General features: G+C 41.4%; 1 protein-coding gene across 1 annotated transcript in view; it reads left to right on the forward strand.

Moving 5' to 3' along the window:
* Positions 1 to 6,466: 6,466 nt before the first annotated feature.
* The window catches only part of atf7ip (activating transcription factor 7 interacting protein), a 39,717-nt gene continuing 30,152 nt past the window's right edge, over positions 6,467 to 16,031 (forward strand). The window contains exon 1 of the mRNA XM_015954258.3: positions 6,467 to 6,672. The gene's annotated coding sequence lies outside the window, so the exon portion shown is untranslated. The remainder of the gene's footprint in view (positions 6,673 to 16,031) is intronic.

A 16,031-nucleotide genomic window follows, 5' to 3' on the forward strand; every position in this document is an offset into this window, starting at 1 on the left:
TCAGCTGATTCTGTTTGCAAAAGCAAAATTTATGGCCAGTGTTTACTTTCATTTTCAATATAGTAGCCAGCCGGAGCTCGGCAGCAACTCCCGACATATCATAACACCTCCCACTGTTGCGCCAAAGTGTACTATGCATTCACTTGTTGAAGTGTGGCAACACAAATGCCCAAAATTCCCACAAAGCCATGCTGCCACAGTGCGTTCATAAAACACACCGTGGCAGCAGTATTACGCTGATTAGTGGTCATGGTGTGTCTTCTAAAACAGCGTTTCCCAACCCTGGTCTTCAAGGACCATTGTCCTACATGTTTTCTATGTCTCTGCTTCAGCACACCTGATTTACATTGGCTCCTCAGGACATCAAGTGCTGCAGATGCCTGTTAATCACTCATTCATTTAAGTAAGGTGTGTGTTTTTCTCCCCAGAAGAAGTTACAACGATGTAGCCTAGTGAACTAGACCAAATTCTTGCTTTGCAAAGTTTGGTCTAGGGCATGCTCCATTGGAACCTCCGCAGCTCCTACCAGGACTCTGGCTAGCCAATCACAGCTCTCTAGAGGGGTTTCAAACACACAAAGAGCTGTGATTGGTCCATAATGGTGGGCCAATCATAGTGCTCTATCTGCTTAGTGAACAAATCACAGAGCTTTATCCGCTTTGTGGGCCAATCAGGGCACTCTATATGCCTGGTGGGTGGGATGATGCAACAGAGTGAAACAAGAGTATGTCACATTCATTGTCCAGTGGAATGCGGAGATCATTTGAAAGACAACGGTAGAACCCGCCCCACAACCGAGAGCCGTCAATGGAGAATGGCCAGACTAAATAATACATTTATTTAGTCTGGCTTGCCAGGCTAACAACGATGTTCTGCTGAGCTGTGGTAGCCTCATGGAAGGGGCCATCGGCTTGAACACTGTTGCTAACCACTTAAACTTTTCCCTCTCCTGATAATAACATTTTACTTTCTTTGACACTGAATGTGTTACTACTAGTTTACCCGTTTAATTATAGATTCACTAGGATAAGTATAATAAAGTTTTTCTCTCACCAAATAGAATTTTTACTAAGAAATCACAATGTAACGATAGAAACATTACTTGTTAGATATATTGTCTGTGTGGATGTGTGTTTGTGTGTGGGTGGGCTGATGTTGGTGTGTGTGTGTGTCTGCTCTGTCTTCCCGATCCCCAGTGAGTGGTGGTGGATGGCTGCTTATACTGAGCCAGGATCCTCTGGATGTTTCTTCCTGTTAAAAGGGAGTGTTATGCTCCACTGTCGCTAAATGCTTGCTTAGTATGAGGATTGCTGTAAAGTTGCAATTTGCTGGGTTCCTTATTCAGGAAACTTTTTCCGACTGGCTTAATGAACTGACCTGTATTGGAATGTTTACTGTGTGAAGTGCCTTGAGATGGCTCTTGTCGTGATTTGGCGCTATATAAATAAACTTGAATAGAATTGTGGCAGAAGGGTACCACTGGAGTTTAAAAGGGCAACATGGAAAACAGGCAGGGCAGTTGTTGGTTAATTTCTATATTACGTCCAAATTACCTAAAAAAAAATCAGAGCGTACACAGAGGGATTAGATCTTTTTGGAAATTATAATCATCAAACAACAATCAATAAACGAACTTTGCAAAGGTTGAAACATACACACCAGAGTCAGAGGTGGTTTGTTCTCACACAGAAACAAAGCTGCGGAGCGCTTTTATTAGGACCAAGTCAACGATAACCACACCTACATCAGAAGATAACAGGAAGTCTTCAAGGGGGTCTTCACAGCAGGATGCTACAGACAGACCAAAGAGTCACCAAGTCTAGCCTTGATGTGCCTGACAATTTGCATTCAGGCAGGAAGCATTTCTACAACACTTTAAAATGTAAAAACTCCATTTGATTATGAATTTTTACCTGAGAGCAGTGTTCTAAAAAGGGCTCAAGATTATGTTATAAATATTTATATATGTATAGGGAGCCCAAGTCTCCGTTCTTTTTGGTCAGCTCATGGGTCCCCGGAAGAATGAAAAAATGAATGCAACTCAATGGGGCTATAAGTGCTATTTTCGAATCCGCGTTGCCTTACACTCCGAATCGCAAAAATGTGGCATTTCAGTAAAAATGAAAAGTAATGTGTTTCACCTTCCCTTACTTTGAGATTTATAAGTTAGTAAAAATTTGCAATTACTATGACTACAAATCAAATGTGAAATATGAGATATGACATCAGAATCTCCACTTCCTCAGCATAGCTGAACTTACAGTCACTTTTCCTCTGTTTTTCTCCATGACTGGTTCGATTACGTCAATTTGATGCACATTTTTAATCCTACAGGTCTTTTCAGCGCTTTCTTAGCATCAGAATGTGTCTTTAAAATTCACGAACATTATGTAAAATCTGTGCTACATAACAAACAGGCTTAGAAAATAGCTTTTATAGCCCCATTGCCTTGTATTCATTCTTTCTTTCTTCCGGGGACTCGTGTTCCTGAAGTAGGGCTTGTCTTTGGCTCCCTATGACTACGTTTTTGCCAGGATACTGACAAGCTCAGTAGGTTAAATCCTCTTCAAAACCCGGAGATGGGGCTGGACCAAGATGGACTCTCAGGTTTCATTTTAAACAGGGAAGATTTTGAAATCAAAAAGTTCACGTGTAACTCACTCTCAATGGAGAGCCGTGGGGCTCGGATACTCCGCCCCCATGCTCGGATCATCCAATCAAAATAAAGAATAAAGAACATGTGACATTATGTTTATAATCTGTGGGAAAGACGTCAGCAAGCAGCCATGCTGGCTATGGTCAGGATTTGAATGACATAAGAGCTAGGGGGTACCCTGGCTCCCCTGAAAGGGTGGCAGGCTCCCCTTGATGCCCTCAACTTACACACCCATGGGGAGCCAAAAAAGATCCTGTTCATTATTTACATGGATACTCTGCTCTCTTGAGTGGAGAGGACGGAGAGTGCTGATTGTTGATGCGCTACAGGCAGCTGCATCCGGCACATAGCCACAGTGATTTTGTCAAAGTGGCGCCACCCAAAAATTATAATTAATACCCAATTGTTCATGTCTGCTCATATTCTCTGGTACTTTGCTTTTGATTTGTGCCTTACTCGCTCTGCTACTGCAGAGCTCATCACCCTTGATCCAGCGGTGACTTCACCTCACTTGTGGAGTGACTGCATAGTGTGCACTCTGCTGTTTTTGCAGTCAGTAGATCCCTTTGATCTGCTTAGTTCAAAAGTAATTCATGAGGTGAAAGTGTAAGAAAGCCAGGTAGCAGTTTTTTTAGCAGGATTAAAAGGAAGTGGAGGAAGATAAGAGACAGACGGGATAGGAAAGTTTTCAAAATAAAAACAAGAAAACAAAATAAAGTGCTATTTACATATTTGATACATTTCAGATCACCTTCAAAACTCCATCCCACACCCAGGGTCGTTTGGAGGCGTTTTGAGGGACAAGGCAGAATAAATAACGGCCGGCTAAGAGGCCGTTCAGCTGGCCTGGTCAAGTGGAGACACGTGCATGTCGGGAAGTTCCTATAAATTTACCCCAACGTTCCGATAATGGAAATGCACCTAATGAGGTGCCACCAGCCGGGGATCACTGGATTAAATTTATGAGATTACTGGATGTTGAAAGAGGCATTATTAAAAGGTTTGTCAAGATAAAAGATCAATGTTTCTGTTGAAGAAATGAACAAAACTGGTGAGAGGCCCTTTGTTTGTGATACCATGTAATGAACATGTGTTCTTGATTTGTATGTATATAAACTGATATCTCCAGTTTGCTGGTTTCTGGTATTTTACATGGCTCATTAAACACACATTCAGTCACACACGTGCACGCTGTTAAAGTCATTCTGCTCCACCTCATGTATAATGCCAGAGACCACTGGAAATGTCCAAGCCTTTTCTAAGGCTCACTCTAACCAATGAATCCTTATGGGCTCGCTTGGTAGGAGGGAGACCCGCGATTATCGCTTTGTCGCGCATGTCTCATTGAAAATGAATGGAGAGGCGATGTCGTCTCCCGTGAGTCGAGCCCATTAGGGTTGCATCTACAGCAGAGGTGTCCAATCCTGAACCTAGAGGGCAAGTTTCCAGCATGATTAATTGTTTCCTTGCTCCAACACACCTGGTTTTAATCAGCAAGTGATTACCAGGCATCTGTAAAGCATGATGATCTGTTGAACAGGAGATTCAACCATTGAACCTGATCTAAAAGGCATACTGGAATTTCAATGATCACCAAATCCTCAGGGGAACAATTCTGGACGTTTTAGATGTTTCCCTGCTCTGACGCACCTAATTCAGATGAATGGCTTCAGCAGAACTCAACAAGCTAAAGAGGTAATTTAAACATTAGAAGCATGTGTATCGGAGCAACTAAAATATGAAATGTTTTTGAGGGCTTTAATCTGTGATGTTTTTTGTGTCAGGTGTTCAATGAGCAGAAGTTAATATCTTTTAGTGTGTTAAATTACCATTTGATTTATACGTCTGTAAAAAAAACTGGATGACAATCTGTGAAAAAGACAAATGTAGATGCAACAAAGTTCAGTTTACAAGATTTTAGCAACTAGATGCAATATTCTTAAGGCCACGTTCAATGAAATCCTAGCACCGTCACTCTGGAACCAGTTGCCACCCTCAGTTAGGCTGTCTCCATCTCTGCCAGTCTTTAAGAGTCGCCTAAAAACCCACCTCCTCCGCTTGGCGTTTCCTTACCGTGTTTGAATTTGGCCATCTTTAATGTTGATTTTATTTCCCTGTTTTCATTGGTTCACTCTATCCCTTGTTTTACCCATTTGTCTTCTACTGGAATGTTTGACCTTTTTTTGTAATTTGAACTGCTTTTATTTTCGATTTTTTCACCATATTTAACTTTGACATGTACTACGTTCAGCGCCTTGGGCTACCCGACAGGGTTGCGGAAGGAGCTATATAGATAAAGCTTTGATTGATTGAAATGGGTAACCATAAAACAATTGATTTTTTTTTTACGCAATGCGATTTTCCACCTTGGTATTTGCCAAATACAGTACGAAATGCAAAGCTTGTGCAATTCTAAGTTAACAGGAAGCCAGCATATAGTGTTTCCTCCTATTATGCGCATTATAATTTAACTTGTATTGCACTATAACTGAAGAGGCACCTTTTGCAGTGCAGTCTAACTGGATGGATCTTGATGCATTTTTGGTGATTGGCCTTGTCTTGTCTGAAGGTCTGTCTGCCTAATGCTGCAGACCTTGTCTGGTGCACGTGTGTGAGAAGGAAAAGGCAACAGTCGAGTGAGAGAACACAAACGCTCCCTCCTGATTCCATGGATCATGCGTGAATCTGTTTGAAGAACAGTCATAACACTAAACTACATCAGGTTAAATGGTTTACACAACTCAACGCACAGGAGCAAAGTTCTCAAGCCTATGTGAAAACATCACCACTGTTTGCCCTCTACTGGCCACATGTGGAACTACAGGTTCTTTATGAAGAAATGAGTCAACAAAATGGCTGACCCGTGCATCTGTGAGGAAAGAAAATAACACGCACCTGCTGCACATAAAAAAGATGTATCTGAACTTTACAAAGAAGTAATTGAAAACTTGTACTTGTGTTAAGGTTTTATTGTGAAAATTAATCAAATCTTAATGGGTGACAATTATCTGCTTACTTGGCTAAAAAAATAAACGAGAGCTGTGACAGTTTCACACATTTTCTGGCTTAGTATTAGCTTTATACATTAATCTGTCAGTGTTCTCATGTTGTGTGAGGCATCTTAAAGAAAAAAAAACAGAAAACAGAGCTCAGTTTCTCAAATGTCTCAAATACTGTACACAGAACAGCTGGACCAGCAGCACATCCTCACCATTGTGTGTGATGCCTTTAAACTTTAGTGTGAGGTGTAGTTTTTAGTTTAAAGAAAATTTTTGAAGCAGCTGCTCAGACAGGCTCCTCCTCCTTACAGCCCCTCCCCCTAAAGCCCGGGTTTTTGTCTGTCAGGAACAAACCATTCACCCCTCCCTCTCTATGCTAATGTGCAGAGCTGCTGCTGCCTGTCTGCACATGCAGAAGTCGGCTGTGGCTTTTTCTGCCATTCTGCTGCTAGGTTCCTCTGAGAGCCCTTGGCATAAGACCTGCCAGACCCTCCTTAAAAGCCTACCAGTCACCTCCAGGAGCAGATCATACGTACCCTGCCAGCTTTAGGTACCGGCTTCAGTGCCCACACCGACCAGGAGAGAAGCTAAAGAACGAACCGCGGGAGAAGTAAGACTCAGGTCGCGACAGTTAACCGACGTGAGCGACTTCGTAGCGTCTGCTGACTACCCCCGCCGCCGAAGACCGCTGACGTCACGCTACGACCAAGAGGTTTTTTTTCCCTCTTTTGTGCGTTTGCGCGAAAAAAGGTGGAGCTTAAATTTCAAGCTGAACCAACGGTCGGAGTGGACAACACCACAAAAGTCCGAGGCGGTGAAGAGCTCCTGGTCCAGAAGAAGACGATTTAGAAGCGCTCCTGGTGTTCCCTTCCACTTGTGGAAACCGGTGAGCAGCAGCTTCGCTCACACCACATCCGTACCTCCACACGCAACTGTGGGATTCCAGAAGACCGTAAGTGAACGGGATAGCGTGCTACGGAAGATCAAAGAAAAGCCGCTTGACAGAACGAATAGTCGGTGAGTGTAGATACTGCATGCTAGCTAACCAATGCTAATGCTTAGTTAATAAAAGCTGATATGTTTTGCCTCAAAGTAAAATAACCAGCCAATAATAGATTACACTTTCTTTTCGTCTTACGTTTTTCAAGCAGATTGGTCCTTTTTCAGGTGTTTTTCAAGTTTTGAGTACAGCGGCATTCGTTAGCTAATAGTTGGCTTGTGATTAATACACAAACATTTATTTATATTTCTCTTTAAGTTAGAGAATTAAGTTTTAAGAGTAATGCCATTTATGAATTGGACAGTGGAAAATGTAATTTTAATAATTTAAATGTTAGCTATACTGTATTCCTTTGTTGGTGCGTTACTGCAACTTTTTCAGAAATTAAAATGTTACGATCATGAAGAATTAAGAACATTTTTCCCGTAGCATGGGGAATTAAATTTACTATGAATAAGGCATTTTTTTATTTATTTGATAGCAATTGTGGGTGGAGCCTTTTCTGTCAGGTAGTCAGGACAGACTTGTATCTGATTGGCTAGTTCTTTTTGGCTTCACTTGAGCCAACTTGTTTTTGACATTAGAGGCAATTACAGTACTCCACAGCTTGTTTTCCATCTTGTATGTTAGCTTAATAATTACGATTTCTGACCTTTTATGAGAGAGGCTTAAAGTTTGTGATGTGGCGCAAAATTTTATGGAAGGATTTGTTGAAGTTTTCACACAATTTTATCCTGTTACAAGATGGGTTAAGGCGAGAAAACAGTTTTATAACCCAGATTACAGTTCCCTATTTTTCTTCTCTCCACAGAGCATGTTTTGAGCTAATTTTCAAGTGTATTGCTTAGTTAAAATACTGCACCATAAAATAGGCATACGTGAACATGTAAAACAAATTGGTAAATTTCCCTCAACCAGGTGATCAATTTCAAATCAATTTCCCTCTGGGATTAATAAAGTATTATTGAATTGAATTGGTGTTGCTCTTTTTTATATAGATTACAAGTTACACATATTAAATTCTACTACAAAAAAACTAGTGTCTTGGATGTATATGGGCCTCAGTTAAACAGCAAGCCTAACCTAATGACCTAGTCGTTATAAACCCAGCCCTAACAAGCCAGTTTAGCGATTGTGTAATGTTGGTGCTAAAACAAGCAGCAGACCTATCTAGCACATTGCAGAGGCAAAAGTTTGGGGGAGGGGCACATGGAAGGGCAGCCCTTGTGTTAGTTATTCTAGTGTAAAAGTGGTGATGACAAAGGAAAGGGGTAAAATGAAAAGGTTATGGAGGAAATGAATTCCCCTGGTCACTTTCCAGTCCATTTGTAAAAGCTTGTATGAACAGCTTGCACTAACATTCCTTACAATGTGTAAACTCCCCTCTTCCTCTGAAGTGGTACGGCCCAGTAATTTTCCATGAACAACACTGTGCTATAAAATGGGAGTGGCTTAATGTCAGTGTTAAAATTAGTGTTAGGTAGCCCCCCCCCCCCCCCCCCCCCGGTTGGTTTAGAAAAGGCATTGTCTTTAAACTGGTGACTTTAAACTGTCTGCTTCTTTCTGACACATCACATACATTAGTTAGCCATAATAAAGTAAATAAGAAATGAGTCCATTTCAACTTTAAAATTGAAATCCTCCATTGTAGCTTGTAAATATCATTTACAAACACACACCACAGTTTCAGATGTTCAACTTTTTGAGAAATGGTACAGCCCTGTTTCTTGTTTCACCTCCCCCACATCTGAGCTTCAGTGCGCACATGGTGCATTTGTAATTCAATACATAGACTGTTTCCCCATGCAGTTAAAGAAGCAGCATTTAAGGGAGCTACCTTTCACACCTTTTTCATTTGTATTTCCCGTGGAATTATTTAATGTCGATTGTTTATCCTAACTTTGCAGTAATTAAACAAATTCTTTTGCATAATGAGATGACCTTAAATGGTTAAAGTCTACAATTACTATAGTAATTATAATGTAATTTGTTTTAAGTTAAAGACTAAAAAAGTTAAAGGGACTGATGTAGTCAAACAAAATAGTGCCGGACAGGAGTAGGACTTGGGGAAACCCAAAAACAGCCCTTTCTCTGTTTGCCAACGCACAGTAACATGGTGCCTTGTGGAAGCTTCACATCAATGACACGCATACGTACATATACACAAACACGCTTGTGCACATATACACAAACACACTTGTCTGCCTAACATATTTTTGCAAAAGTGTAACTGGTAGATTCATTTGTGATGTAGAGGCATGTTAAAAGGCCTCCTAATGCTGTTTATGAAGGGGAGACCACTGACTAATCATAGGATTTATGTGATGGTAAACCTGTGTCTACGTGATGATTAAAAGTAATTACAGATTAGATTTAATCTCTTCATGATGTCCTAATCAGAGGTTGAAATTAGCTTTTTTTGGGTTTTTATTTTTATTTTTTTTGTTGGGTTGGCCTTTGGGTCGTACCAAACATTTTAACTGCCAGTTTCAATCGACCAAATGTATTTTTCTGCTTCTCCTTCCTGCTGGTTGAAAACAGAATCACAACTGTCGTAAACAACACTGCCGCAGCTGACTGTAGTTACTGCTAACAATGAGCTAACACTAACATGAGCCAACTGATACTTTGTAAGCCACAAAGTAAAAACATCCACACTTTTTTTTATTTTTTTACAAAAAATATCACAAGTCCAGTGATAACAAAGACAACTGCTAGCCTTGATATTAGCTGTCAGCTGGGGACTCACATTTTCCTCGTCGTCGTCATTGTCTTCCTCCGCTTATCCGGGTTGCGGGGACAGCATCCCAACTAGGAAGCTCCAGACTGTCCTCTCCCCAGCCACCTCCACGAGTTCCTCCGGCAGGACTCCAAGGCGTTCCTGGACCAGATTTGGAGATGTAACCTCTCCAACGTGTCCTGGGTCGACCCGGGGGCCTCCTGCCGGCATGCCCGAAACACCTCCCCAGGGAGGTGTCCAGGAGTCATCCTGACCAAACCACCTCAACTGACTCCTTTCGATCCGGAGGAGCAGCGGTTCTACTCTCAGTCCCTCCCGAATGTCAGAGCTCCTCACCCTATCTCGAAGGCTGAGCCCGGCCACCCTACGGAGGAAACTCATTTTGGCCGCTTGTATTCGCGATCTCGTTCTTTCGGTCATTACCCAAAGCTCATGACCATAGGGGAGGATTGGGACGTAGATCGACCGGTAAATCGAGAGTCTGGCTTTCTCGCTCAGCTCCCTCTTCGTCACGACAGATCGGCTCAGCGTCCGCATCACTGCAGACGCCGAACCAATCCGCCTGTCGATCTCCCGATCCCTCCTACCCTCACTCGTGAACAAGACCCCGAGATACTTAAACTCCTCCACTTGAGGTAGGACCTCTCCCGACCCGGAGTTGGCAAGCCACCCTTTTCCAGTCGAGAACCATGGCCTCAGATTTGGAGGTGCTGATCCTCATCCCAGCCACTTCACACTTGGCCGCGAACCTACCCAGCAAGAGCTGAAGGTCAGAGCTGATGAAGCTAGGACGACCACATCATCCGCAAAAAGCAGAGACGAGATTCTCCGGCCACCAAACTTGACACACTCCACACCACGGCTGCGCCTAGAAATTCTGGCCATAAAGGTTATGAACAGAACTGGTGACAAAGGGCAGCCCTGGCGGAGTCCAATCCTCACCGGGAACAGGTCCGACTTACTACCGGCTATGCGGACCAAACTCACGCTCCTCTGGTAAAGAGACTTAATAAAAGGCCACCCACCCCATACACCTGGAGCGTCCCCCACATTTTCCTGACATTGTTAAACCGGTCACTGAAGCTCTTAGCAGTTAATACTTGGAAACAACCCCTCCCCCAACACCATCACTACCAAACCCACAAACAAACAAACCTTTGCCCCCACTCTATAAATACAAACACTTCCGTCTACTCTTTTTAACATCATTCTGACGCACAACCAAAATCCCACTCAATTATAAACAATCTTTTATATAGAGCCTCTCAAGTTAAAAATCATGAGGCACTTCACAAGAACAGAAATTAAGTGATTAAAATTCCCAAAAAAATTGGAAAAGGAAAAATTGTTATCATAAATAGGAGGAAAGGGAAAGAGAAAATGATTAAGAAAAAGGTAATCAGTAGAACTTGAGGAAGGCAGAATTGGTAGGAAGAGCTGAATGAGGAGAAGGCCTAATTTATACTTCTCTGTTTGCGTGGGAGCAGAGACGTGCAACGACATTATGTGTCAGCGCAAGAGCTCCGACAGGCTCACAGAGGCCTTATGACTAATGATGGGTATATTAGAGCATCTGCATCCTGGTGAAGTAAGCTATAATTTTTGTCCAACTAGGGATGGGTACTCTAATCAGCACCGATCAAATTCCATGGTACCGACCAAGGACCGATTCATGTGGTATGAAACTGTGCCTTGTTTTGGTACCATAGAGTTCAGCACCCGAATTCCCAAGATAGACAGCAGCCCATGTGCAAGAGCGTTATGTCATCAGTCGCTGTGGGCCGGCTGAAAACTAAGCAAACAGCAAAAGAATGTGCTCTAAAGTTTGGGTCCAATTCACGAAATGCAATGGGTGACTGGATGATGACAACATCGACAACAGTCTAGGTGAGGCATCATCATCTTAATCTGCTCTAGCAGGTAAATAAACTGTTAATATTAGCTCGATACTTAAGCCTCCGTTGCAAAAAAAATTCCGACTTCCGAGTAGGAAAAATCAACAGTTTGAAAATGAACGGTAAAAAGAATAAAGATGCACAGTAAATTTAGTTCACAGCAAAAGTTTTTGCTGCAGTTTAATTTTGCAGTTTGTATTACTACAGGGACCTACCTATCACACAATTTCTCCTCAGGGGAAAGAAGAGGAATAGTACATGGAGCTGTGTTTTAGTTTGTGAAATACCACAATATTAAAATACAAACAGATGGTATCCAAGTTTGTTTTAGTTTAATGGTCTCCTCAATGGGAGTACATGGAGTTGGATTTAAAATTTTGTATCATTTTAGTAACGGTTGTGGTTTAAGGTTCTCATATTGAAGAAATTTGTACAACACTACCATGATAAAAAATACAAACAGTTTGGAAGTTATTTATCATGATATTCACCAAATATGGTTCTTTATTGAAAAAACGTATATAAATTTTATTTAAAAAGAGTATTAAACACTCAACGTATCAAAATTGGCACCGTTAAGTGCCGATATCAATTCCTAGGTAACGGGAATTGGTACTGAATTGAATGTAAAAGGTACACATCTAGGCATGGGTACCGAATTCGGTACTTTTTAAGGTACCGACCGAATTCCATAGTACCGACCGAGCACCGATTCACGCCATTTCAAACGGTGCCTCGTTTCGGTACCCGTCCTTCATAACGAGAACTTGCCAAGACAGCGGCGCATGCGCAAGAGCGTTATGTCGCTGCGAGCGAGTTGTAAACAGAGTAGCATGGTAGAAAGAATGCATGCTAAAGCTTGGGTCCACTTCACTAAATGTAATGGGTAACTGGGTGATTATGAAACCAGGGACGACGATCTAAGTGAGACATCCTCATCTGCTCCGGTAGGTAAATAAAGTGTTTAAGATAACGTTTATATGATAGCTTCCGTTTTGCTAATGGTGCGTTCGCTTTCTCCTCGGAACTCCGAATTTCCGACTAGAACATGAACGCGCTCTAAAGTTTACCTTCACTTTACTAAATGCGACGGGTGATTGGGTGAAGATGAAACCAGTGACAACGATCTAAGTGTGAGGCATCATCGTTTTAATCTGCTCCCGCAGCTAAATAAACTGTTTAAGATAACGTTAGCTTGATATGTTAGCTTCCATTGCCACCGTTATCAGCTAATGGTGCGTTCGCTTTCTCCTCGGAAATTCTAACTTCCCAGTAGAAAAAATCAAATGAAAAAAGACGGCAAAAGGAAGGAAGATGCACAGTAAATTTAGTTCACAGTAAAGATGTTTGCTTCAGTTTAATTATCAGCTTATAAAACTACAAGGACGATGTTAAAATACAAACAGTTGAATGTTATTTATCGTGATATTTATCAAATATTGTTATATATTGAGAAAAATATATATTTAATTATAAAAGAGAATTAAAATAATAAACACTCAAAAGTATCGAAAATTGGTACCGTTAAGTACCGGTATCGATTCCTAGGTACCGGGAATTAGTACCGAATCGATTCAAATGTCAAAGGTACCCATCCTTATACACATCCCTATGGTTGACTGATTGCCAAAAACGTCTGGGGCCTCATTTATCAAGCTTGCTTACACACAGCACGGGGTTGGTAAACTGCGTAAGCAACTTTCCACGCAAACTTTGGGATTTATGAAAGAACTTATCGGAAAAATGTGCACAACTTTAAGTTGACTAAGGACCTGGCTATTTGGCTGACTGGTTAGCGCGTATGACTTTCACCTGGGAGTCTGGGGTTGAATCTTGATTGGATCGTTTTTTTTATATATCCGCCACAGATCTCTTTGAAGACCTCACAGCATTGACGGCTTCAGCAACGCTGTGCCACTCCGTGGATTTTCTCTTATTTGTTTAGCAAAAGCACTTCCTTTCATTTCTCCACCTCACCCACAAGTACCTCAGTTTCAGCTTGTGAAGTAGCGCTTCCTTGATCTGCGGTCGGAATCGAAATGCTGCAACAAGCCGGCCTATGTATATGCATGAGATCCACTAAGCACTTTGCATTGACCATTTATGGCAGTAAGTGGGCGTGGTGAGGGTGGGATGTGATTAAAAAGTAGCGGAGAACCTTTCTAGATAGTCTCTAATTCATGAAGGGGAGATTACGTGCAGCTGTGCGTACTCCCTGTTTGATAGATCACAAACCTACTTGGTGTAAGTACATTTTTTTTTGCTGAGCTTAAGTACGGTTTTAGTAAGGATTCTACGCAATGTTTGATAAATGAAACCCCTGGTGATTAGTCAACTAATAAAAAGTGTGGCAGCCCTAAAATTGTTGAACAAAGGTAGACAACTATGATGAACAAATGACTATCTTCCTGTACTTTCCTGCCCCCCTTCCTGAAGTGCCCTGTTTTGGTGGTTTGTATCAAAGATGTGAAAGACATTAATGCAGGATCAAACCTGACCCCTTTAAAAATACTAACGGTTTGATACAGTAATCTAGTAAAGTCACTGAAGAGTTCATGTACCCTTTTGTGAAAAGGACTTCTTTGCTCATAGAGTTAAGCTAGCTCATTTAATGTAAAGGCAATAAACAAGATTATCCTACTTGCTACTTTACTCAAATATACATTTACTCAATTATACAATGACAAATGTAAACTTGCTTTAGTTCAAGAGCAGAACAAAGGATTAAAGTTGATCAGCAACTGATCTTTCAGACCTCGATTGGAGAGCATATGTTTTAGTAAGTGGATCTGGTGCATCATGCAGTGCTGCAATCAAACGACTAATTATGAGCACCTATCATTATAGCATTCAATCAGCCTGATGATGCTTTAAAAAGATTTTTGCCAAATTGAAGAAACTCTTACTCGCTTTAAAGACAAGTCCAGTCAAGTCCCATTAGTCATCATGTAGGGCTGGGCGATATAGCGATATTTTGAAAATATCACCCAGCCCTATCATCATCACACTCTGGTGAAATTACATTTCTGCATTTGACCCATCCCCTTGGCGAGCGATGAGCTGCAGCTTTGACTATGCTCGGGAACTATTTGGTGGTTTAACCCCCCAATCCAAGCCCTACAGCTAAGGGAGCATTGGGTCCCATTTATAGGTCTTTAGTATGACCCAACCGGTTTTGAACCCAAACTCCCAGTCCCAGGGCGGACACTCTACATTTACACACTACCATGCAATGATCAGTGCTTCTGTTTGGAATTTTCTTACTGTTCCTGATCTTTAAGCTGTGGTTCATAGCATAACGTCATCAAGGACGGGAGAAGGTGTCGAAATTTGAACAGCTATGGACCTTTTTGCTTGTGATGTCGCATTACTCATGGGACTGTCCCCTTTGCCATAATGGACGGCGAAAAGACCTTTTACACATGTTGTAACTCTAGTAAAGCTAGTCAAAACATGCCAGTTTGTAGTCTTTTTATCACTTTTATTTTGTTGATTTCACAGTAAAATGGTAATGGCTTGATGCGTAGTTGGCAACACTAACAGAAAATAATGTAAACTCAACTCATTCAGTTTTTTTTTCAAATAACTTTGATGAAAACTAAGGACATACATGTAAAATAATGAATAATCATTCGTAAAATTTTGTTCATTTTAATTAACATTTAGTCCAACCAAGCTGATCAGAATGCCCCAGTAACACGAACAATGCAATTAATCGATTTTACTTAAATTAGAAACATTTCACCTGCTGCGGCTCTAACGCATATTCCTCCTGTGCCACGTAAACCTGAACTGGTCACCTGCAGCTTGTGTGTAATCAAATGTCTCTATGGAGCTTGCTGAAGAGGTTATGAGCTTCTAGACTTTTGCCTCAGACACTCATGGCTGTTTAAATAATGTTCTGGATGGATCCGTGCTCTGCTGACACACTCAAAGCAAGTGCTGAATAATGACGAGCGCTACTTCAGCCAAAGTTTTAATCAGGAAACATCTCTCCAAATTAAATAACCAGAAGTCTTCCAGACTCTGAAAGATAGAAGGGCATAGCGTGTAAAATATTTGTCAATAGCAAACTAATGAATAAATAAACAAATTGTCTCCTGTAAAACATAACTGTAACGGCTCAGCCCATCGCCAATGGTCGATTCATTCGTCCCATCGCCCAACCTTACTATTGACAAGTTTTGCTGTCCAGTATGGTGGACCCACTTGACGTAGGTGCACGATATTAGAATATTAGAATAACATGTGATATGCGATAACAGTGATTAATATTTCAATGGGGATATTGCTTGCGATGAATAAAAACTTAACTCAGGAACAAAAATAATCAAAAACAAAGAAAAAAGAAAATGACAAAAAAATCATAGAAATGAGAAAAGCAAAAGATGCGAGTAAAGGGAAAAAAGAAAATGAACGAGAAAAGGCAATCATTGGGTCCCGGGAAAAGCAGAATCAGCAGAAAGAGCAGAACAAAGCTAACTCGGGTGTTTGCTAACCATTAAAATTAGGTGCCGTCCACCTCCGCCAAATGGGTGAAGAGCTCTATTGATGCTTCCATTTCATTGACAGAATGAATTATGTGTAGCAAACATTTGAGCTGACCATTCATTGCGATATTTCTGTTCTTTGCGATATGCATATTGCACACGCTGATATTGCGATATGCAGCCCTCGTGCAAAGCTTCAATAGTTCCAGCTCCCCCCTCCCCTTCTGTAAGAAGCTCACAGCCATACATGT

This window comes from Nothobranchius furzeri, chromosome 7, assembly GCF_043380555.1.
Source record: "Nothobranchius furzeri strain GRZ-AD chromosome 7, NfurGRZ-RIMD1, whole genome shotgun sequence".
NCBI classification, from domain to species: domain Eukaryota; kingdom Metazoa; phylum Chordata; class Actinopteri; order Cyprinodontiformes; family Nothobranchiidae; genus Nothobranchius; species Nothobranchius furzeri.